This window comes from Cyprinodon tularosa, unplaced genomic scaffold (genome assembly GCF_016077235.1).
Source record: "Cyprinodon tularosa strain WSP-4 unplaced genomic scaffold, ASM1607723v1 ctg185, whole genome shotgun sequence".
Taxonomy (NCBI): Eukaryota; Metazoa; Chordata; class Actinopteri; order Cyprinodontiformes; family Cyprinodontidae; genus Cyprinodon; species Cyprinodon tularosa.
This window is the reverse complement of record NW_024038643.1, coordinates 453,076-477,530: the sequence shown is the minus strand read 5'-3', so window position 1 is coordinate 477,530 and position 24,455 is coordinate 453,076. Positions and strand designations below refer to the sequence as shown.

The 24,455-nt window shown below is 38.0% G+C and overlaps 1 protein-coding gene and 1 non-coding gene across 3 annotated transcripts in view; one reads left to right on the top strand and one right to left on the bottom strand.

Annotated features, from left to right (window-relative positions):
- Nucleotides 1–1,383: 1,383 nt before the first annotated feature.
- trnai-uau lies at nt 1,384–1,477 on the bottom strand. The gene is made up of 2 exons: nt 1,440–1,477; nt 1,384–1,419 (listed from the first exon to the last, which is right to left on the bottom strand). It is a non-coding gene; the product is annotated as a tRNA-Ile (tRNA).
- Nucleotides 1,478–6,493: 5,016 nt separating this feature from the next.
- Nucleotides 6,494–24,455, top strand: part of ppm1bb (protein phosphatase, Mg2+/Mn2+ dependent, 1Bb) — a 37,054-nt gene continuing 19,092 nt past the window's right edge. Inside the window, exon 1 of one of the 2 annotated variants that reach the window (XM_038282513.1) lies at nt 6,494–6,903. The gene's annotated coding sequence lies outside the window, so the exon portion shown is untranslated. The remainder of the gene's footprint in view (nt 6,904–24,455) is intronic. The other variant, XM_038282514.1, reaches the window with a different exon arrangement.

Sequence of the window (24,455 nt, the reverse complement as noted above, 5' to 3'; positions counted from 1 at the left end):
CTTTGAAAACGTCATTTCAAGACAAAACCTAAAACTTAAATCCACCCAAAGATATCTCTCTCTATATGTTTAGTATTATGTTTTTCTTATGTATATTTGCGTGACAATTTTTTCTATAATCTTTTTTCTGCTTTTACACCAGAATTTCCCCATTGTGGGACAATAAAGGGATTATATATATATAATAGAATAGAATAGAATAGAATAGAATAGTGTGTTTGTGTGTGTTATACACACATACATACATACATATATATATATATATATATATATATATATATATATATATATATATATATATATATATATATATATATATATATATAAAGACAGATCGAGTTTCATGTTTTGTCTTGAAGTGAAGTTTTCAGAGTTTTGTTATCCATCTATCTACAGTGGGGCCAAAAAGTATTTAGTCAGCCACTGATTGTGCAAGTTCTCCTCCTTAGAATGAGAGAGGTCTTCATCACAGGTACACTTAAACTATGAGAGACAAAATGAGAAAAAAAAATCTAGGAAATCACATTGTAGGATTTTTAAGAATTTATTAGTAAATTATGGTTTGGAGGAAGAAGAATGCAGAGCTGCATCCCAAGAACAACATACCTATTGTGAAGCATGGGGGAGGAAACATCATGCTTTGGGGCTGTTTTTCTGCAAAGGGCACAGGAAAACTGATCCGTGTTGAATGAAGAATGAACAGGGCCATGTAACGTGATTTTAAGGCCAAAACCTCCTTCCGTCAGTGAGAGCCTTGAAGATGAAATGTGGCTGGATCTTACAGCATGACAATGATCCCAACCTCACTGCACCAGCAACGAATGAAGGGCTCCGTAAAAACCATTTCAAGGTCCTGGAGTGGCCTAGCCAGTCTCCAGACCTTAACGCCATAGAAAATTTGTGGAGGGAGATGAAAGTCCATGTTGCCCAGCGACAACCCTGAAACCTCACTGCTCTAAACCTGGTGAAGGCTTACAGGAAACAATTGACTTCTGTCATTACCAACAAAGGTTTTGCTACATACTGAGTTGAACTTAAGTTATTTACCAAATACTTATTTTCCACCATAATTTACAAATAAATTCTTTAAAAATCCTACACTGTGATTTCCTAGATTTTTTTTTTTTTTGTCTCTCACAGTTGAAGTGTAACTATGATGAGAATTACAGCCCTCTGACTAAATGCTTTTTGGTTCCACTGTATCTAAATCCTTTCATTATCCCACAATAGGGAAATTCTCTCTCTGCATTTGACCCATCCCTTGGGGAGCAGTGGGCTGCCATTGTGTGGTGCCCGGGGAGCAATTAAGGGTTTTGCTCAGGAACCCAGAGTAGAGACGAAACAGGTTCTCACTGCTCTAACCCAACACTCCCCTAAAATCTCTGCTCCAGGTGAGGATCGAACTCACAACCTCGGCATTGCTTTGCAGAATACTGTCTTATAAGTACCGCGCGCTAACCGATTGCGCCACTGGAGCTTTCATATATAAATATCTATACATAGCAGGTCTATTTCTAACTGTGTGTATCATCTCTATATATATATATGACGAGAAGATGCACACAGTGACACATATATACCTATATATATATATATATAGGTCTTATATATATATATATATATATATATATATATATATATATATATATATATATATATATATATAAACTAAAAGTTTTTTTGTTTTTATATATATAAAAACTTTTAGTTTACATATAGATAGATAGATAGATAGATAGATAGATAGATAGATAGATAGATAGATAGATAGATAGATAGATAGATAGATAGATAGATAGATAGATAGATAGATAGATAGAGAAGCCGTTTCAGTCCCCACAGTAATTGCCAAAAAAAAAAAATTATCTTATTTATACAATAGAATTCTTTTGACTGCACAGATCCCTCAAGCTCCCAGACCTCAGGTAGGGGACCCAAGCTTGGAGGAAAAAAGGGAGAAGATATATATATATATGTGCTTTGAAATGTCCCAAATCTTTTGGGAATGGTCACTTCTTTCACCACTTCTTCTAACCACTCTTTTTAATCTTCTTTCTTTCATTTGACAGCTCATGTCTGTCAGCTGTTAAACACACATCCATCTCTGTTCTGTGTGTACCCATAAGCCGGCGTAAAGCTGGGAATGAACAAGCAGAAGATTGCAGTAATGATGTGACCCAGTTGTCCTGGGTGCAGAAAATGAGAGTGCAGATCAGGGCCCGGTACTTCCCTCTCCTTCCGGCTTGAGATACAATCACAGAGTATTTAGCGGACGGGTGGGTGTGATTTGGTGTATTTAAGCTCATCCAGATCCATGTAAGTATCAGATTTTATGTGTGTGCCACTTTTTGGCAGTGTTCTGGATTAGATTTAACAGTGTTTTTTTCTTTTTTTAATTTACTCTCCTGTAAGACACCCTTCCCCCTTCTCCCCAACCAGATCCTGAGAGGTCAGCAGGTGGCTGAACAATCACACAACAGACACTTCCCTGATGGTATAGACTCAGCGGGCCACTTTACTCAATGAAAGCTCGGTAATTGGAGCAGCATAAGCATCTACGTTTGTGTGTCTGGGGCCAAAAAAGGGGAACAAAAGACAGAGTTTAATATTTGGGATAAGCTGAGATTGAACATCCTGAGATCAGAGGCGGAATGATCAAATTCTGCCAGTGATAATCCTACATCTTGGTAAATTAAATACCACTCTCCTCTACTCATAGTATTTATCTAACATGTGTCTCATAACTCCGACTGGCTCCTCAGGGAGCATTTCTGATATCCGATGAGTTTTTGATTAATAAGACACAAGCCTAATCCTGCGGGAGAACCACAAAATGACAACGGATAAGCCCCTCTTCGGCCACAACACAGTTTCACTAAGTCGCTATTACTAAACATCTCTATACATGCTCTCATGTTATAGTTTATTTATAGTTTCATTTAGGGGCTCAATTTCTGAAAGTTGCTCAAACTAATGAATTATGATATCTATATTGTGGATACTCTTGGAGATAAATAAATAAAAAAAAACACCTCACTGGAGCCTGGAGGTATTAGTTAGTCAGATCTGCCTTTAACATCTAATCTGACAGCATAGATTATTTTAGAAAGCTTCAACTGAACTTCACACCCAATACTTTTTTCTTAAAAAGCAGGAAATAATCTATTACAACCATTTGTTGTTGGGTTTTATTTTTAGCAATTGTGCAGTTATTATTCAACAAAAAAACAAACAAACAAGAAATTGCATTTATTTTTCACTCTAAAGGGTTCATAGAATACAATACAGAGTTTACATTGTCATAGATGAATAATCATGGTTCAGTGTGTGAAATGGACGTACAGAGATGTTCAAACCCCATCAACACCTCCTTTCTCTACAAATCTCACAATTCTAAACTTCCACCATAAAACGGGTGAATCCAAACGAAGCCCCGGATTGATGTAAACTCTTGGATGTTGCCTTATTTGGTTCTGGCCTGTACTTTTTTTCACGCCCCGATATTGACCTACAGACCAGCCCACTGGTTCACTGGCCCAAGAACATGAATAGAGGTAGATGTAAGACACCAGTTTAGCTGTTTAGCCTACAGTTGGGTTTATTTCTACAAGAAATACAAAGCAGGCAATTTCTCTATTGAAAATTAGCCAGAACCACTGGTGTAAATGCAGTGTTCCAGGCTGCACGGAGAGAGCGGACATTTTTCACATCTGAAGGTTCGACAGGCATGAATTATTTATATATATCAGAAGATCCCTGCAAAGTTTGATGCTCACCTGATGTTTTGATCTAAGCATTTTACCGAAGACAGGTTTCAAAATCTTGGATAGTTGAAAGCAGGATTTGCTGAACTTCTTTTACTGAAATAAGGAGCTATTCCCACCGTAAAGCCATCACAACCACAAGCTGGAAGCATGATTCTGTCGCTAAGCTGTTGATAGCAATGCTGGCATATCAACAATTTCGATGTTTCAGTGAGTGAGTGCTTGTTGCTGTGATGCGTCTTTTTTCAGCAGCTTTGCGCTTTTAAAACTGACCAATCAGCACCCAGCTCATCTAAATTTTCATGAGCATACCATAAAAGGAAGAAAACCTGTCGTTTCTTTCTAGGGCTTTTAACCAGGCTTGCATTAGGGCTCATAGAACAGCAAATATGCCATTTTCAGTGCAACCAAAGTTACACACCCTATTCGGAGAGAAATTTAACATGGATTTTCTAATGTTCACGTTATATTTAAGCTGGAGATATGCACCAGCACCCCTCGCAACCCTAGCAGTAATAAGTGTCACAGAAAACAGATGGATGGACATATGTTATTTTTAGCAGAAAATGACCTTTGCACTCTCTTGTTTCTTGTCACCTTAACCTCAGAATAATCAATAACTAGTTATAAGTTTCTTGAAGCATGCTCAGTAATTTATCAACGTAGCTGTTCCTGGTGTTAGCTGAAACCCAGAAACTAATCTTAATTACTCCTTTGATGAATACGTCTTAAATAGAAAACATTTATTGTATTGCTAATTAGAAGGTACAGAAACAAATCATCATTCCTGGACAGTTGTGATGTAAGAAGTCCTTTAATGGTTTTCCAAAAGTCTTGTAGGATACACAGCCAGCAAGGTACTCTGGTCAGATCAGACAAAAAAAATTTAGCCAAACAAACTCTAAAAAGTCGTTCTGGTGGTGGCAGCATCCTGCTGTTTATCGGGGTTTCATTAGTGCCAAAATAAATTTGTTTGTCTATACACTTAGCATAAGCACATAACATAAACAGCTTACATCAGGCATGCTCAAAGTCGGTCCCTGAGGGCCGCTGTCCTGCAGGTTTTAGAGGTTTCCCAGCTTCATCACAGCTGGGAAACCTCTGGTGATTGCTGTTCAGCAAAAGCCTTTTAATCAGCTATCAATGACAAATCAGCTGTGCTACAGCAGGAAACCTCTAAAACCTGTAGGACAGTGGCCCTGGACGACTGACTTTGGGCAAACCATACCTAAATATGTGCACATAACATTTACACCTTACTTGCACATAAGCTGATAACAGATACACAAATACATACATAGACACGTAAACATATCTTTGGCACAAATGGAACCCAAACAAAGTTTTGGCGTTAATGGAACCCTATAAATTGAGGATGCTCCTCCTCAGTAGGGACAGGAAATCTGATAAGAGTTGATGTGAAGATGGAACAACAAGCCTAGAGTAAAAACAGGCTTAGATCATTGCAGGTTTATGATGGAATAGTGCAAAGATCAGAACTGAACAAAATCAAAATATGAGGCAAAACTTAAGCCACCACCATTTCCTACTAACTGGGATCTAAGACCCAGCTGGTGTATTTACATAAATCCATTACTAGACTTGCCTTCAGACATCTGACATGTAAGCTTTAGAGCTCAGTAAAAACATCTAATGAATCCCAATAATTCTGAGCAATATTCCTGTTGATTTTTCAAAACATAAAATGTACCCTTTAAAGTTAAAACAAAACAAGCTTGTATTTCTAAAATTAAACAGGTCATTAAGCCAGATCCTGGTATAATTTACACTCTAAGTCAGATCTGATGGACATTTAGAACTTCTTTTTTTATTTTTTTAGAAAAAAATAATCTTATTAATTAGGTTTTGTTCTAGACAGCACTGTTATGGCTTTTTTCTTTTATTGCTCTTTCTATTACTTAAATTGTCAAACTTATCCATATTTTTTGTTCATTACTTTTATTTTCCTTTTAGTTTCAAAGTACAAATGTAGAACTTTGGTTGCCTTTTGACTTTTTAAGGTGCTTTATACATACATTAACGCTGATGAATGGTAATATATCCGTAAGTATTGAATTATACTTCTTTAGTATTCCATTGTCCTGTTAGCTTTTAAGTTCAGTTATTTTTTGAATCAGCGAAATAAACAGACAAGTTGAAGTGCAAATTCTTGAAAAATGTGTTTATATTGCTATCCTTTCAAAAAACAGAAGTGTATTAGATTAAAGACAATAAAAAAGTGTCAAAGACTCAATAAAAGTTTTTGATTGGTGAAAACACAGCTTTTGATTTATGTAACCATTATATTATTACCCCTGGGCAAAGGTTAAAGATTTGTCATATATACAATACATGTTGTTGCACAAGATTGCTTGGATGCTCATTTTCTATTTCAGGTCCTATGAATTTCTTTAAAACGATCAATCAAGTTCCGTTGCTCCAGCGGTGTGTGTTACATACACGATTTTATTTGTGGCCAAACAGATGAGGTTAACCGACTTCATCCCCGGAGTGGGAAGCTACATTTCCAAAGCTAACTCCGCCCGTTCAATGTTCCTCCGGCATACGCAACAATACAAGTCGAGCGCACCCCGCATCTCTATCGCGTACATGAAGTTTGTAATAGACCAATGAGAATGGGAAATAGCTAGGGGCCGAACTTATTGGCATGAGATATAGCCAATCAAATGTTATTTTGCCAAGATGCTGCAACCAATCACAGCCGAGATGCCAAAAATAGCACCTCCTCTTGTTCAGCACCCAAAGTCGAAGGATAGCTCTGGCCTTTCAATGGAAGAAAGTGCTAGATTTGTCAGTGTTGTATAATATCATAATCAACTCTCAGGTTTCACATTTTGTACGATCGCGTTTTGTCTTCACCTGTTGTGAGGGACAAGAGCTGGCGTTCAACATGCGTAAAAATCAACGCTGTCCAAGCAGGGAACCGCCGAGAAACGAATTACCGCCGCTCAACTGAGGCCAATCTCGATTTATTTTTGTTAAATAGGGAAACATTAACTCAGCTAGTAGGCTAATATCACCTCAACGGCTAGCCTGTTTAAGTATACACATCGTCATCTAAAAAGCGGAGCCGGATAGTCGGAATTTGAAGTTCTTTCGCACAGCGGTTGGAGAAAAGGTAAGTAGCATGCCATTAGCTCGAGTTTGACAATCCAAAGAGAAGCTAATATTAGCATGCTAGCTAACATTAGCTGACATTAACACACCAGCAAAGTAGGCCTTTGAGCAAAGGGAGCAGCTTGAGGTAAAGTGAAGTAGAGACGAGTTCAGCGGGTTGATATTTAACACAGAAACGCCATATTCCCCCCAGTTATATGGATATTGTTAAATAAATTGTGTTATGTAGAGATGTTAGCGTACATATACAACACTTCCTAAATAAACTCCACCGTCAAACTATATGACTTCAGAGAGACTTGACTATCTTTAGTAAACCTGGGGAGAATATTGAACCATTTGAACGGGAAATTAAACTAATAGTCTGGGTCTATTTGAACTAATCTGGCTGTAACAAGCTAATGACAAGATAGCGGACTCGATCCTTCTGAGTGTCTTTTTAAAGCCATGTGATGTTTGCCTTGCAGCCTAATGTTATTTGGTACTATAAATCATTTTGCTCATGAAATGGTCCCATGTAACATAGCAGTATTGTTGTGTATGTTGCGAAGATATTTCATTTTTCTAAGATAGAAGTACAGCTTTCATATTATGATATATTCTATTTGCAATTGCTAAGGCTTTATGTCTAAACAAACATGAAAAGAACCTTAAAATGATAAACATCAGGGCTTCTTGCAGCTTTTATGATCATGTGTTAATTCTGGAATTACTTATATTTCTCAATTTACATTGAAACATGCACAAAATTGTTACAGAGTATCAATTCGAATTTAAGTTTTCTCAAGCCATTTTTGCTCTGAAACCTTAAAGAATCTATTATAAACATTAGTGTACAAAGCTATTTTTGTTATTGTAGAATATACAATAATCAACCAAATTTAGCATTCAAATAATTTCTGATTTGTTATGTTTTGATAGATGCATTCAGTTTTTTTTTATCTCAAATTTTCTATATTAATGAAATCCTAGTAAAATTTCTCTTAATAATTTAAGATAGGTTTGATAACATTAGATTACAATGTATCTAGTTTGTTTTTAGATATTCATGTCAAATAGTTCTTTTTGCATTAAATCTCCTCCAGTCAGTTTAAAAATAGAGTTTGACCATTATATTTTTAATCAAAAATAAAACATAGAGCTATTAAGTTTTAAAATGAATGTACATTAATATGAAATTCTAATTTCGCATTAAAGTTTTAATGTGAAATTTAATGTCAAATTGAAGATTGCTTTTTAAGGAAGTGGTGTAGTCAGTAGGGTAATTAGCAGTTAAGAGGCCAAAAGGCAAAAACGACAGATGCAGACTTTCTTATTAAAATGCATGCAGTAATACTGTATTATGAAATATGAAAACCAATTGATGCAACAACATTAAATAGTAGCTATGAATAAACATGGCGAACAATTCTCTGTATAATACATTTTTTTTAAGTAAAGTGATAACAAAATCGATGTCTCTGTACTGTTATTTAAGGTTATCTTCTCACTTTGGTTCAGGCCTTTATTACTTCTTACTTTTAGGTAGTGTGCAAAAGACCATAACTGATTCATTGACAAAGGACAAATGACAATAAAGATTTGGGCTGCACACATTAGGAAAACATGAAGATAAGATAAGAAATAAAAAGAACTAAGTTTATTGTCCAATAGTGGAAACTTGGGTGTGACAGTTTTGTGTTAGGACTTAGCTAGAAGACTAAAAATATGAAAAAAAACATTGACATTTTCTCGTTCTAGAACATCATCTCTATTGCCCAGCAGCACTATCTAGGTATCTGAATTCTATTTTGTTTTATATGTATACATCTATCAAACCAGTTTACTATTTGCACGTCCAAAAACTCATGTGCAATTACGATATAGTTTGCACACTCATACTGTAAGGAAAACTGTAATTTCATACATAGTCCCCCCCGCCCTATTAAAGACCTTATTAGCGCTTTCTTTCTCCAAACTTATTATATTTACTTATTATACGTCTTAGTTGTACGGCCACATTTGTGTATGTGTGATTTCCTGGTTCATAATTTCTGTATCATAGAGATCTGAGTTTTTATCCATGTTTACATCAGCCAAGTCATGTGTCAGGCGATGGGGTGATGTCAATGAAGCAGAGTATTCTTTGAGTTTAAAAGATCTGCATCTGTTGCATCTCTTGATGCCCAAATAGCATAAGATACTGGTGTGATTCATTGGGCAGCTATGTCTTTTCTGTAGCTTGTGTTTGGTCTGATGGGTTATGATAGTCATCACTTAGCCCTATACTGCATGTGGGTTTAAATCAGATGCTCACCATAGTATCAAGTTATAAGTTAAGCAGAAAGCCTGATTCGTGATAGTGTCAAGCATTGCTAGATTGATTGCTGCACATTTCTACCAAGACCAAAAATGGAGCTCCCTCTGTTTGGGTGTAAATGCTGCATGTGCTGTGAATGTTTCATTTTTAACAGCAGAAAACATTTTCTGAAGGTCACGTCTAAGCTCTGCTGAGCAATTGGCTCTGCTGCTAAGCTGCTGCCCAAAACAACACATAATTGTATACGTACTTTCTTAGTCCTGTCTTTGCAGTATCTCCCAAGATCCAGGGTTGTCTTCTCACCAGCATTTTGTGTGTGTGTTTGTGTTGAGGGGTTGGCGCTAAATGACATCATCACATGATTTGCATTTTAAACAATTAAAACTCAAGATAAGCTTTATAAATTAATTTCAAGTGTTCAACAAGGTTATTATAACCTGAACTGAAACAAAATCAATGTTATGGTATTCAATTAAACTTAAAGACAGTTTACAGAGGAACACAGTAAATGAGGTTGCATGTGAATTAAATCCAGGAAGAATATATTTTAGTTCAACAGGTTCAAAGAAAAAAAATTTAAGCGGAACTCAATCTATATCTCGAACAGGGCGCGAGGGCGAAGTATCAGCGCTAAGTCGTGCACCTCCGAATCTTTGTAATTTGGAGCGGAATGCGCGCACCAGCCTAGTTCCAAATGGGAGGATATAACTTTTTTTTCCACGGCCAAGTTGCCTGCACTGACATTAAATGGTGCAGAAGGTTCAAGTGGAACAGCGTGGTCAAATGTGGTTATTGTTTATTCAGTTATATAAAACAGCATTCAGGGTTGAGTTTATTGGCCAAGCTTGTGGTAAAAACAAGGGTTTTAGTTTCTGTTTCCATAACATACAGCATAAAGTCTGACACATCTACACATAGTATACAATGCATTCAGCTTTTATTTTATAAAACAGTTTTTTTTTTTTATATCTGTTATGAAAAAACCCCCAAAAAGGTCCGTATGGGTGGCTTGTTTCCACATCGTCACGTTTCTCTGTGTGCGGTAGGTAAATATAGCGTTTTATTCCACAATATACTTTTGTGTAGCTGCCATAAACACACCAGCTTTTCTTGAATAATAATACATTTTTAAATAAACAATACTGCGTTCGGCCATTTTGGAAGTGGTATGGCAACTGTTTCTTCTCTTTTTTTTTTTTTTACTGCATTTCCACTTGTTATATTGATCACTGCCCCTCTGTGGTTTTTGCGAGTATTGCACCTACATCCTCGTCAACTGTAAAAGGGTCACTAGTTATTTTTTTGGTGGTTTCAGATTTAAATTACTGATCGGACATTTCTGCGGATTGGATAGTAGACCACATTTTCTCTATGCCTAACAACACCACTAAAGTTATTGAAATCGAGAGGAAAAAGCTAAACCGGTAAACGTAGCCAAAAGGCACCTTAGTTAAGAGATAGGCATAGTGATATAAAGAGTTAAACGGTCAAACAAAGTATAGTGTAAAATTACATTGAAAGAACTTTGAATATTTATATTAGGAAGGTTAACTCCACAAATAAAAAAAAAAGGCTTGAGTAAATTTATAAAAGTATGAAATATGCCTTTTCCCTAAATGATACTTTCAATTCGACTACTGCTCACACTGTAGGATGAACTGGTTTAAAAGCTCATGATATATTTTCTTAAACTGTTCAGCCTGATGCTCAGGTACCATCTGATTGCTCATACTGCATTTCAAAAAACCATGCGTAGTAGAGAGATGGAGCCGGTCGCCCTCAGGTATCTAGAAGTTATGTCAGAGAAGAAGAAGAATTCCCCTTCTTTGCACATGTGTGAGGTTTGGCCCTGGTTACCCTCTGTATACTATACCAGTCAGGATCCAAGAAATTCTCACAAGACTGAAAATTCAGCCCAAAAATGGCAAAGAAATTGTACAATGTAGGCTTTCCCCAAGGTTAGCCCTTCACTAGATGCAGATCATTACAAAAAAAAGGTTATTGCTTTTCTCAGCTTTACAAAATGGTTTGAAAGTTGTAATCAGTTAAGCGCAGTTCCTCCATTGATGCTTCGGTAATAATAAATATTTAAAAGGGCAACACTGTATGAATTTCTGGTAATTCACTTACAAATATAAGCCTTACTTTAAAAAAAATAAAATAAAATACAAAAAAACTTGTTAGGTTGCAAGTTTTGTAGCTGACAGGTTTACTGTCTTTTTTTTTTGTCAGCCTTAACTAATCTTGGATCTGTAAGTCATTTCATATCACCACTGTAGATTGGAGCAGGGTATGATCAAGGCTAAAGTTTATGGTGTATGTCTTCATCAATGTTGTATTGTAAGGGGCTGAAACGCGGCCACCCTGCTCACCTTCCCAAATATATCAGATTACGATAAGGTGTACCGGTGACTGGTGCATGACATCACTCTGTCAGGCCAATGCCCTACTTGCCAGATACACGTGGAGTTCAATAACTGATAGTCTTATCTGAGTCTGCTGTCACTGTGTTCTGCATAGAAGAAAATGAGACTCGATATCTGTAGGAGCGTTTGCTGCGATCTGACCAAATTATAGGTAAAACCTAATTTCTACTGGTGCATCAAAATAAATTAGAACATCATCCAAAAGCTCATTTATGTTACCTGAAAAGTATTGATTCAGGAGAGCAATTTGATTTCAAATGTGTTAATTTGATGTTCCTGAAATCCAGAAATCAGTTTCTTAAACATTTCACATCTTACATGAAAATCAAATTACCTGGGGCTAATAAAACAACAAAATCTGACAAGCAGCGCTTTTTTGTTGCTTTTAGCTTTTTAATAATGTTTGAAATTCATATTTTACTTCCAGAAATATTCATTATGTGATAAAGTGAATTTTTTAAATTTCTGCTACAGTTACATCTTGTATACTGCTCTGATTGGGTTGTTCTTTCAGCAAAAGACATGTTTTACAGTTTGAAGACTGTTAACCATTATTTAATTACTAAATTAATCTGCGATATTTCCAATAATCAAATAATCACACTTTTCGGCTTCGTCAGTCATTGCTGAAGCTCAAAATGGCTACTTGGAAGCATTTAGAAACATAAATCAGCTTGTTTGGTCTTGTTCAAATAAACCGACATCCCTGTAAAATGTCACCTAAATGTCAAATAGTTCATACTCACAGCCTGTATCAACAGTTGCATTAGTTGTGGGTTGTAATTTTGTTGATACACTGTTTATTAGATGTGAGGCTGACGGCAGCCTGGCGCTGTCATCGTTTCGACTGGTTTGTGTGAAATGAGTAAGAAGGTTTGTATCGTCATACAGCGAGGTTTTCTATTACGTTTCTTCGTCAGTATTTTTATCCCACGGTATCTAAACTTCAAAAGTGCCACTTGCTGTAGATTCCTTCTGTGGAGTTTAAAGTACTGCTCTCTGTTCCTTAAGGTCGGTTTGTCATTTTTAGAGGGTTCTTTTTATTGCAGAGTACTATTTCTTTGTCTAATCTGTTTATCACTGCTTCCATTGTGTCTTAATCTATTATCATTTCTTACAGATCCTCTGGGATTTTCCACAGAGCAGTTATTTAACTAGGGGTGAACAATTTTTCTAAACATCAGATATGCAATTTTAAGCATATAAACCACCACTTAAAGGGCTGTTGGAAGAAAGTTGGTGTCTTAGGCTACGCTCACACTGCAGGCCTTAATGCTCAATTCCGATTTTTTTGTGAAATCGGATTTTTTTGCATGTCCGTTCACACTTCCAAGTATATGCGACTTGTATGTGATCTACTGTGTGAACTGAAAGCGTTCAACCGAAGTGTCCCGCATGCGCACTCGAGGAAGCGATGACGTCATATGTAGCAAGCGTCCTCAGTGTTTGCGGAAGTAAACATGACTCGTAATACCGCAGCGTATATTGCGTTCTTTAAGTTCTTCTCCAACAGGAGCAGGCACATTACGAACGAAATCTTTTTAAGAAGATCAAAAAGAAAGAGAGCCAGATTTCTTGCAATGGCGTTTTGTGGGGCAGTAATAGCAGCGTCCGTACAGAGCTCTCACTGAGCTCTCTATTGACTGCTCTCTGTGTTATCTTCCGCCATGGTTATTAGTTTTTCCCACCTCCGCTTAGTAGGACGCAGATTAGTAACGTTTAGTAACATTTGTCAAGTATCAATGACGTGTAGGTCGGATGAATGCGACCTGGCCGTACAGACACAGGTCGCATTTGAAAAGATCAGATACGTATCGGATTCAGGACCACATATCCAAGTGGCCTGGGTCGCATTTGAAAAAATCCGATCTGTGTCGTTCAGACTGTCATAAAAAGATCAGATACAGGTCACATATGGGCAAAAAAATCGGAATTGGGTCACTTCAGGCTGCAGTGTGAACGTAGTCTTACTCTTCTTATAGGTAATATTACCAAAACTGCATATGCCTTTGCGATTGGAAAATTGTATTTTGTTAATATTGCAATTAGGGTTGGGCGATACATCGAATATACTTGGTGTTTCTCAAGTCTTCATCTGTGTAATGGTTAAAATGACTTTATTTCGTCCATTGAGTGCAAATTTTAATGTATTTAAGTCAATGAGAGTTTAGTGTATCCCACATGGTATGAATGCATCACTTGCTCCTCCACCAAACCAGAAAGCATTCTGGTTCACACTACAACAACAAGTACATGTGCTTACTTAAGTCGAAGAGACATCGAGAACTATGGCAACAGCGGGATTTCAGCTTAAGAAACGAAAATAAGCTTAGTTGTTCGTTCCAAATGGAGTTTTACATTTAGGTGCTTAATTGGAAATACAGAAAAATTGTAGCCTTGTACCGTAGCCACCAACTATTGGAACAGTTCTTGTTTGACTCAGCTTTGGAATCAGTTTTGGAAGGATTAGACTTGGGGTTTCCGCTGAAACGTGAGCAGGAAGAGGCTCTACGCTCCTTCATTTATAAGAAGGAGGTATTCGCCATTTTACTGACAAGCTGTTTGTTTACACTCGCCCACCAGCTTTCTGTCACGCTTACTACGTCACAGTCAGTTGCGCTCATTGGTCAAAGCGTTGGCCAATAGGTACAGACATGATTTGAAAGGCAACAGGTTTTTCCCATCAACAATCTTCTGATGTCTCATTCATCGGGGGCCAGACTAAATTACACATTTAATCTCACATTTAGATGGTTTATCAGGCTAGATAAGTTGTGCTTCATTTAAGTTTTAACATCACTAATGAACATCCTGCTGATGCAGTCTGATTTTCTTGTAGAAATAACATAATATACGTTCAGATCGCAAGCAGCAGAGGCAGCAGGAGCAGCTAATTTACATGCAAAGTCAATGGCTGGTGCGCATAAAGGCGCAGCGCATTTTGAGCAGCAGGAGCAGCGCTTCTGAGCTTTAGAGCATCTGACGTGCGGAACGCGCTTCAGAAGCAGCAGCTGCTGTAGCTGGAAGAATTGAACTTTTGCTGCTCGACGCGCCACATCAAGCAAACAGAGAAGTTGATCTGGGAGTTGGCAGGGAGACCTACACAGCACTGCTGATGCAGATCGCTATGATCGCTCCACTGAAGCGGGTTGTTAACGCCTAAATTAACTTAAAATGTCGAAACCTGCCAGCAAAACATGTTTGATTTTATTATTCGGGTGGCTTCAGTTTGGTTTACGTACGTAAAAAAGGCCTCCGAGCAGCCACAAACACTTACTGAAAACCACAAAGAGGCGACCGGGCCAGAGGCTGCTGTTGAAGATTAAGGCCCCGTCCACACGAAGCCGAACCCTGGCCTAAACACACAAATTTTTCACCAAACCAGCCTCTCATCCATACGAAGCCGGCGTTTCGGGGGTCTGTAAACGATCTTTTTTTTATTCAGCCTTCAGAGTGGGAAGATTTTGAAACGCTGTTTTCGCGTTTCCATCTTTAAGCTCTAACCGCATTTTTTTTTTACACGCATGCGTCATAGCGTCGCCTCTAAACACGCATGCGCGACACAGTATCACAACAACAATGGCGCCGTACTGTGTTGAATGGTTGCTGCTCATGCTACTCACCCTGCTGTCGGGCTTACAACAGAATCTTCTTCTTCTGGAATATCTCCAGGAAGAACAGAGCAATATCGACGACATAGTTCAGCACCTGAATTTGACTGAACCACGAAAATGGACCCGCAGGGCAACCATGTATAAATATTAATGCGCATGCCCAACATTTCGTCGCCTATTTTTGCTTTGGCACCACAGCGCCACTTACAGGCCTGGCATACATTTTGCAGCGTTTTCATGCATTCGTGTGGACGCTCACATTTATTTTACGTCTTCGTCTTTACGACAAACGTTCTGGAAAATATTAGCGTTTCGTGTTCGTTTTGACTTTGTGTGGACGGGGCCTAAGTTTTCAGGTAGACTTTCTCACTTGAAAACACTAAAACTACCTTTTATCCACCATACACATAATAGTATATATAGCTGCCCTTGTTACAGGCAAAGAAAGAATAGGCTAGCTCCGCCCAACGCGCATCAGACCCACTTTTTGACCGCACAGCTGGAGCATCAAAACTGCTTCAGCTGCGTGTCAGAACTAAACTTGTACAAGCATCAAAAATTAAGCAGCACGCGCGTTTCTGAACGTGGCATAAGAAAACAGAAAAAACATTCAAAGTACCGGTACATGCTTTTCCCTCCCACCAAGAGCAGTCAGTTTTTACCATTAAAGAAGCACGGGTTCCTTCATTTCATATGTCCGAGCCTTTCAGGGCTTTACTGCTTTAAAACAGAAATGTTAAACTTTTGAAAGCAGTCATCATTCATTGTAAAATATAAAAAAGTCTTGTTATAAGCTTAAATCCGTTGTCTGATGTTGTTCACTGTGAGAGATGCAGTGTCCGCTGAAACACCTCTCACCCAACCAAAGACTGTCGAACAGTTGGGCTGCTGCTCTGATTGATGTCCAATTCTTGTTTTTCTTTCTGCCCCGACATCAGAGCTATTACGGCTGTCTCGCTTTTCCTCCTCCTCTCCTTCCTTTCAACACCCCATTCTAATATTACACATGTCAACATCCATATCTTGCTCTCCATTCATTAATATGCCAGTTGAAAAAGGGCTGCACAAATATATAGCAGCAACAAGTCATGCAGTCTGGCATTTTCTTTTATGCAGTAGGCCAGGAGTTACTTTCATAAAGTGCCCCTACAGTGTGACATGAAGGATCGTATGATTTTCGATATGCCACAGTGTGTGCCAGGCTTCAGACAGACAGCCTTTGTATTTCCTGGAGCATGTAGATCCTTAAACGTAACTTTAAGATGTCCAAAATCTCTCCAGCGATACCCAGCCCCTCAAAAACCATCATTTTTATTATTTAGGAAACTTAAAAGCATAAAATAAAACAACCGTACTTTCCTCCTTTCAGACTTTCTGTAATTTTAGATTGTTTTGTTCTCTTTTAATCGGAATTATCCACAAACATGTCATAGATCAAAGAAAATGCAGCTGCTTTATAAATCTGTAGGCCTGTACTTGACCGAAATAACCTAACACTTCTGATATAAAAAGGCTATCCTTAAGCCATTTTTCAGCACACAGGAGTATTGTCTCTGATGCAAAGTTGTGCCTGATATGATGTAATGATCTGTTGGTAAAAAGAACAGGTTTATTGGAAATTGGTAAAAAAAAAATAAAAAAAATTAATCGTTTTTAAATCTATCTACCATATTTCACAGCATTTATTATGATAATTTAAGTAACAATAAAAAAAAGCCCTGATTAGGATTCTTTTCATTCATGATAGTCTGATATTACCATTGTCTTCCTTACAACGGCTAATATGTGCATATGTTTGTACGTTCATTAGTTGCATCTGCATCATATAAAAGAAAAAAACACACCAACTGTCATAAAGACCAAACTGAGGAACTAACCCAGGAGGATCATTTTGCTTGTAATACCTGACATTAAAAGTACATTCTAGTGTTTGGGTTAGGGTTGTCACGATACTAAACTTTTCAACTCGATACCGATACTCAGTGTTGGGAAAGTTCTCTTTCTACGTGAACTAGTTCAAAGTTCAGTTCACACATTTTAAAATGAACTAGTTCAGTTCATAGTTCACAATTCCAAAAAACGAACTAGTTCATAGTTCTTTTTTTTTTCATATATTGCTCAATTACACCATAGCCTACTGTAGAACCACAGACAGCAATTATTTTATCAGTTATAACTCTGAAACTGTGCGTCATATTTCATCTTCATATCCAGTTTTGAATCCTTATCCAACCAGGGTTTACATTAGCATTGAGGGGACAGCATTTCCCCATTGTTGCTTTAATGCTTTGTTGCTGTCCATTCACTTCACACTAGTAGCAGCTGCAGCTTTCACCCCTACAGTATATTCTCAAAAACATCAGGAAAAATGTGCTACTTGAATGGTCTTTTTATGAGTAATTATTAAAAGAAAAATAGGAAAGTAGTCTTTAAGGTGCAAATGTTTTTTTTTTTTTTTTTTTTTTATAATTTTTTCCATTTGAAATTCCATTTCAATACATACTAAAAAGGAATCCTGGAAAATTATACCAGGCAGGTTTTAACAAACAAGTTACATGGATAGTAAAACCCTCAAGAACAGGGGTCTTCTATGTTTTCCAGACCAAGGACCCCCAAACTGATGGCGAGATGGAGCGGGGACCCCCTATTTATATACACTATATTGCCAAAAGTATTTGCTCACCCATCCAAATTATTGGAATCAGGTGTTCCAATCACTTCCATGGCCACAGGTGTATAAATTCAAGCACCTAGGCATGCAGACTGTTTTTACAAACATTTGTGAAAGAATGGGTCGCTCTCAGGAGCTCAGTGAATTCCAGCGTGGAACTGTGATAGGATGCCACCTGTGCAACAAATCCAGTCGTGAAATTTCCTCGCTCCTAAATATTCCACAGTCAACTGTCAGCTGTATTATAAGAAAATGGAAGTGTTTGGGAACGACAGCAACTCAGCCACGAAGAGGTAGGCCACGTAAACTGACGGAGCGGGGTCAGCGGATGCTGACGCGCATAGTGCGAAGAGGTCGCCAACTTTCTGCAGAGTCAATCACTACAGACCTCCAAACTTCATGTGGCCTTCAGATTAGCTCAAGAACAGTGCGCAGAGAGCTTCATGGAATGGGTTTCCATGGTCGAGCAGCTGCATCCAAGCCATACATCACCAAGTGCAATGCAAAGCGTCGGATGCGGTGGTGTAAAGCACGCCGCCACTGGACTCTAGAGCAGTGGAGACGCGTTCTCTGGAGTGACGAATCGCGCTTCTCCATCTGGCAATCTGATGGACGGGTCTGGGTTTGGCGGTTGCCAGGAGAACGGTACTTGTCTGACTGCATTGTGCCAAGTGTAAAGTTTGGTGGAGGGGGGATTATGGTGTGAGGTTGTTTTTCAGGAGCTGGGCTTGGCCCCTTAGTTCCAGTGAAAGGAACTCTGAATGCTTCAGCATACCAAGACATTTTGGACAATTCCATGCTCCCAACTTTGTGGGAACAGTTTGGAGCTGGCCCCTTCCTCTTCCAACATGACTGTGCACCAGTGCACAAAGCAAGGTCCATAAAGACATGGATGACAGAGTCTGGTGTGGATGAACTTGACTGGCCTGCACAGAGTCCTGACCTCAACCCGATAGAACACCTTTGGGATGAATTAGAGCGGAGACTGAGAGCCAGGCCTTCTCGTCCAACATCAGTGTGCGACCTCACAAATGCGCTTCTGGAAGAATGGTCAAAAATTCCCATAAACACACTCCTAAACCTTGTGGACAGCCTTCCCAGAAGAGTTGAAGCTGTTCTAGCTGCAAAGGGTGGACCGACGTCATATTGAACCCTATGGATTAGGAACGGGATGTCACTTAAGCTCATATGTGAGTCAAGGCAGGTGAGCAAATACTTTTGGCAATATAGTGTATATTGTATGAAATTGTGTCCTATAGTCACTCTATTACAGATGGAGTAATGTAAAGAAATTAATTTCTCCTTGGGATTATTAAAGTTTTTCTGATTCTGATTCCTGGTTGTTGTGAAGGAAACGGTGCCCAGCTTGAAAGAGCTCCTGTGTGTCTCTGAATGTGAGCATTGATGACTGAAAGACATCTTTTGTCTCCATTTATCTGTTTACTACAGTGTGTTGATTTCATGTTAATGAGTATTTAAAGACATTTCAATTAGTGGGGGAAAAAAATGCGGGGGGGGGAATATAAAAATATCAACTAACCATGCAGACCCTCATGCAGTACCTCCGTAGACCCCCTAGGGGTCGCGGATCCCCTGTTGAAGACCTCCGCTCAAGAAGATTTTACTAACACAAACTGAGGGACCAGGCTGAGGTAGGAATTTAAGGTTACTGAAGTGCGGATTTTTTTACTGAAAGCCGGCGGGCAAACTTGTTGCCATCATCCTCACCGACCACCTGGTCATAAACCTGTTTTAAGTCGCCTCCATGCTGCTGTGGCTTCCACGCTGCATTTTGTTTTGATGACGCACGCGGCTGTAGGCTACGACGCTGGTAGCTGGTGTTGCCAGATTGGGTGTTTTTCCCGCTACATATTAAGGCCTGTTTACGGTGTGATTTAGCCGGAGTTTCGCCTGGAGGACTCTATAGAAATCTGGCAACCTATTGAACGGAGTTGAACTGAGAGAGCGTGCCGTTCACAGACACCAAAATGAACGAGTTCACAAAAACGTTCATCAGGCAATAATGCAGTACGTTCAGTTCACGTTCGCCCAAAATATGAACGAGTTCATGAACTTTCGTTCAATGAACGCGTTCAGGCACAACACTGCCGATACTACGGAAAATACTCGATACTCAATACCATTTTCGATACCACAAGGATAAAAACAAAGACTCCAAAATTCTACAGAAATATTTTCATTAATAAATAAAATACAATAAATAAATACAATAAAGGTTGTATGCTGTGCATAATAAGCAAGCTTGATAAAAAAACGTATAAAATTAAAATTAAGTGTTCCTTCCATTGCACACATAACAATGACAAACCCGTTAAGAAACAAAAATAATTCTCAGCAGCTGCACCTCTTACAAAAAAAAGTCTGAAACCGAAAAGTGCAGAGAATTATTCAATCACACAGTGTTCAGAATGTGCATTGTCCTCTATTGTGCACTTTAGATGAATGACTGCTTAGGTGCCACTGGTGGTGGCACTGTATCGATACTTTTGAAAATGAGTATTGTATCCGGATACAACGTTTCAGTATCGATACTTTTTTGAGTTTCGATACTTTTGACAACCCTAGTTTGGGTACATGTAAGAGAAACCTGCGGCCGTTGACAATCGCAGTAAAAGAAAGGAGCGATTACACAACCTTGTTCTCAATCAGGGTTTTCAGCTTCAACGTTGTAATTCAACTCTCAGTATGTCAGAACATCACAATAAGATGTGCTGTTTCTGGCGCCGCTTCGGACGCTGTGATGAAATGTGACTGAGGGGATCCTCGTCTCATCCTCCCACAAACTTCTCAGGGGTTGTTGGTTTAATGCTGCATTCACATGGTTCCTTTTCATTGGGTCAACATAGAGGAAAACCACATGATAATGTCAGATTAAGCTCAAATTTCTCTTTGGTTTATTTGTGATTTTAAATCTAAAGCTTAAGTAAAGCTATAAATTCAACATTCACCATCTTATATTTGCACTTTTGTTCTCAGGAGATAAAAGGATATATAATTATTTCTGTATTTTGCTAAAAATGATGCTTTGTTCAAACTGACTGGAATATATGAGGTGATATACATGAGGCTTTGATCAAAACCTTGAAATATTGTTTGCCAGATCTCAAATAATGACCTGTTGTATGTAGGGCTGAAATAATTAATCCTGATTATTTGATTATTGAAATATTCATCAATTAATTTACTAAGTATGAATTGCTAACTGGTGAATAGAAACGCTAAAACATGTCTTCAGCTGATAAGAGCAACCCACTTAGAGCAGTAATTATACCAAAATTGTAACTGAAATATAGAAACATTTTGCATTCAAGATAAAAAAAAAATCTGTCAGTATGCTCTATCCAGAGCTCCTCAAGCAGAAAAATTTTAGTTTCACCCGGCTTCTTTTCGTGAAAAGTCTTCTTAAAGGAACCGTACGACCCTAATTTATATTTACAACTTTTTATTTAAAAATTTCGAAACAACTCGATATATTTCATGCTGTGGCCTGAAAAACGAATTCATGACTTTTTTCTGATTCCCCCAACTACCAGCTTTATTTTCTGTTCTGGAGCCCAGCAGACATGCTGAGCACAGCACATTCAGCTTCCTGTGTGCACGGTCAGAGATGCACCCAGACATAGGCCTGACACCTGACCTGATTCTGGGGGGTTGGAAATTCAAAAACACCAACAGTATGTTCGATGGAAAAAACTGTTTCCTAAAGACTGAAATTTTGCAATTTCTTTCGATTATATGGTCATGATAAAGATTTTGATGAAGGAATCTTAATTATTTTTTTTGCAAAGAGAGAAGAGACTTTTAACAGGTAACAGGAAGGCTAAGTGAATAACACCAGTTATGTTCCTTTTTATCCATTATAGCTTCTCTCTACATTTCAAGTTTAGAGAAACTTGCAGCGTTTAGACAATCTGCGCCAGAATCGTCTTTCTTAAAGAAAAAGTAAATGTCTGTTTTATGAATGCTAGACCGTGCTAATCGAATTGATAACCATTTTTTTGTTTGTTTTCTCTCTACCCTATGTGTTGATGACCGTGGTTGCACATTTTCTTCCAGATTAGCTTTAGCTGGTTTTGTGGGACTGCTTGTTTTTTGTCTTTTTGTGTTCTGAGCAGTATTTGGATTCCCTGCAGCGTTATGTAATCTCTGACGTCCCGCTTCTCTCTTGAAATTCAGCCCTTCTATTTTTTTTGGCAGATCCAAGTCTTGCTCGTTGGTGTTGGTTTCGGCCTGTGGTTACAACACTGGTGACGGCAGTGACTGATACTTCCTCAATTTTCTCTAGTGATCTGATGATGTTTTTTGTTCTGGCGTTTCTGTTTGTATGTTTCCCCCTGAGTGTGTTGTAATGTGTAGAACCAGTAATATCTCACAGTACATTTCTGGTTCTAGCTGCCGAAACTACTGTAATTGATGGATGATGCAACGACCCTTTCCTTTTGCTAACCAGCAGCTGAGTGTGTGCGCCTCTTTTTAAGCCTCTGAAAGAGAGAGACTTTGGGAGAAAGATGGGTGGGGAGGGGGGTGTTGCTGAATGGAGCTCAGGCTGGATGTTTGCACTGTAGGGTGGGCTGTTGCTAGGCAGCGTCAGTGTGTTTGTTTTATTTTTAGAGAGAATCACGGCTGGTGAACGCCACACACTTGCCTTTCTCTCTTACACGAACAAGTATCCCGACATTTAATAAAAAAATGCTAGAAAAATCAGGCACCTCAGAACAGTAAGCCTGAGATATTTCTAGTATAATCGTGTGGCAGGAAGACGGCAGAAGCATGAATGGCCCATCCCAACTGTCTCACGCTGGCCAGGAAATCTAAACCGACCTGGTGTATTTATAGAGCCATCTTTTTCTCGCACACAGACCGTGACGATGCACACATGCGCAGACTGAGACAAAAACTCACACGCACCTTCCTGAGAAAGCAGCCAGAGTCACTCCCGGCACGCAGCTGCCTTTTTTGGGCACATGCTTGTCATGGCGCATTCATGCTTTTGTGGGAAGTAAAGCTCTGCGAAATATCAATGTCACATTATGGGTGCTTTATTATTACCCTTGTTATTTTTATTTTTGAATATTTTCCAGTCTTCGTTTTGCCAACAATCTTTAAAGAAATGTAACTTATTTGCAAATTGTAATGGATTGATGTGAAGAGATTTCACAACAGTTTATCTTAAATCTGAATGGTGATAGGCATAACAAATGTCTTTTATTGTATTTTATAAAATACTATTAGGTAAACTTTGTGATAAACAATGAACTTTAAAGAACCCACGACATTTGCTTTGATGCTTTTTCTTATAGTGTAGTAAAAAGATTACTTCAGTCACTTCTTGATTTAGATCGATTAGGTCACGTTGTTTTGGTTTTTTTTTGGAATGTTGTGGCTTTATCACCAGGTTAAAATTGATTTGAAATGTATTTATTTTACTTCATGCTTGATAAAATATTACATAAATAATGAAGTTGGAAAGTAAAAAGTGAAATAATTAATAACTAATTAACGCTACATTTAAAATAATGAAATAAAGTCGAAAAAGGACTTAATTTAAAAATCAATCCAGTTACTTAATGCTATATTTATTAATAATAGTGTGGAAAACCATACGTATTTAAGGGCTTTTTTTTTATTACTTTTTTTCTGGATCACATGCTTAACCTAACTTAAGTAAAAAAAAAATGTATTGAACATAATGGCCAAAATCAGAGAAAATGAGGAATTTTCCATATCATGTTGAAAAGCCAGTTTTTTTTAGCCAATTAGTAATGGTTATTTCTAATGATAGCTGATATATATTTTCAACATAGTGCATGAGTATGCTTTAGGCAAAGATCAGTATTAGAAGAAGAAAAACTGGATTCAGCCTTAGTTCTCTGAGATCATTTGTCCTCCATCAAGTTAGGCCTAGAGTTTCTGTTTCCAATCCAATCTCTTAGGCAAGGGTCTGAATCCACAGAAAAAATACAAAATGGTTTCCCTGAGATTATCTGTAGACATTTTGTACCTTCATAAACCTTCAGATGTTTAATTGTCATTCAGTCTGAACTTGTTAGATTTGTTTTACTGCCTGTTCATGCACAGGCAAAGTTCAAAAACGACCAGAAGTTTGATTCATATTTTAAATGAGATTTTCTAAGGTTCTTTTTGTGTAATGAAGCTCTGGATCAACAATGATATCCTAGTAGTTGATCCTCATCTTCCTCAATTTGATAATGATTTCTCATAACGTTTTTAACACATTAGTTAGCTCCTATATAATTACTTACTTAATTTCTTCTTTATCAAACATGAAGCAGACTCAATTAATAGTTCAGTGGGCTTTTGTAAAATCATTTTTCTTTTTCCTCATTGAAATAAAGATATAAAACTCATACCTGACATTAAAGTCTACGTTCAAAAAGAAAAACTTTAGGATGTTCTTTACAAATATAGGAGGGAGTTATGCAAATGAAAATTACTAACAATGCAAATTTGTGCTGCTTTGGGAGTATTTTATGGGGTCGTGTACAATTGTCAACACTTTAA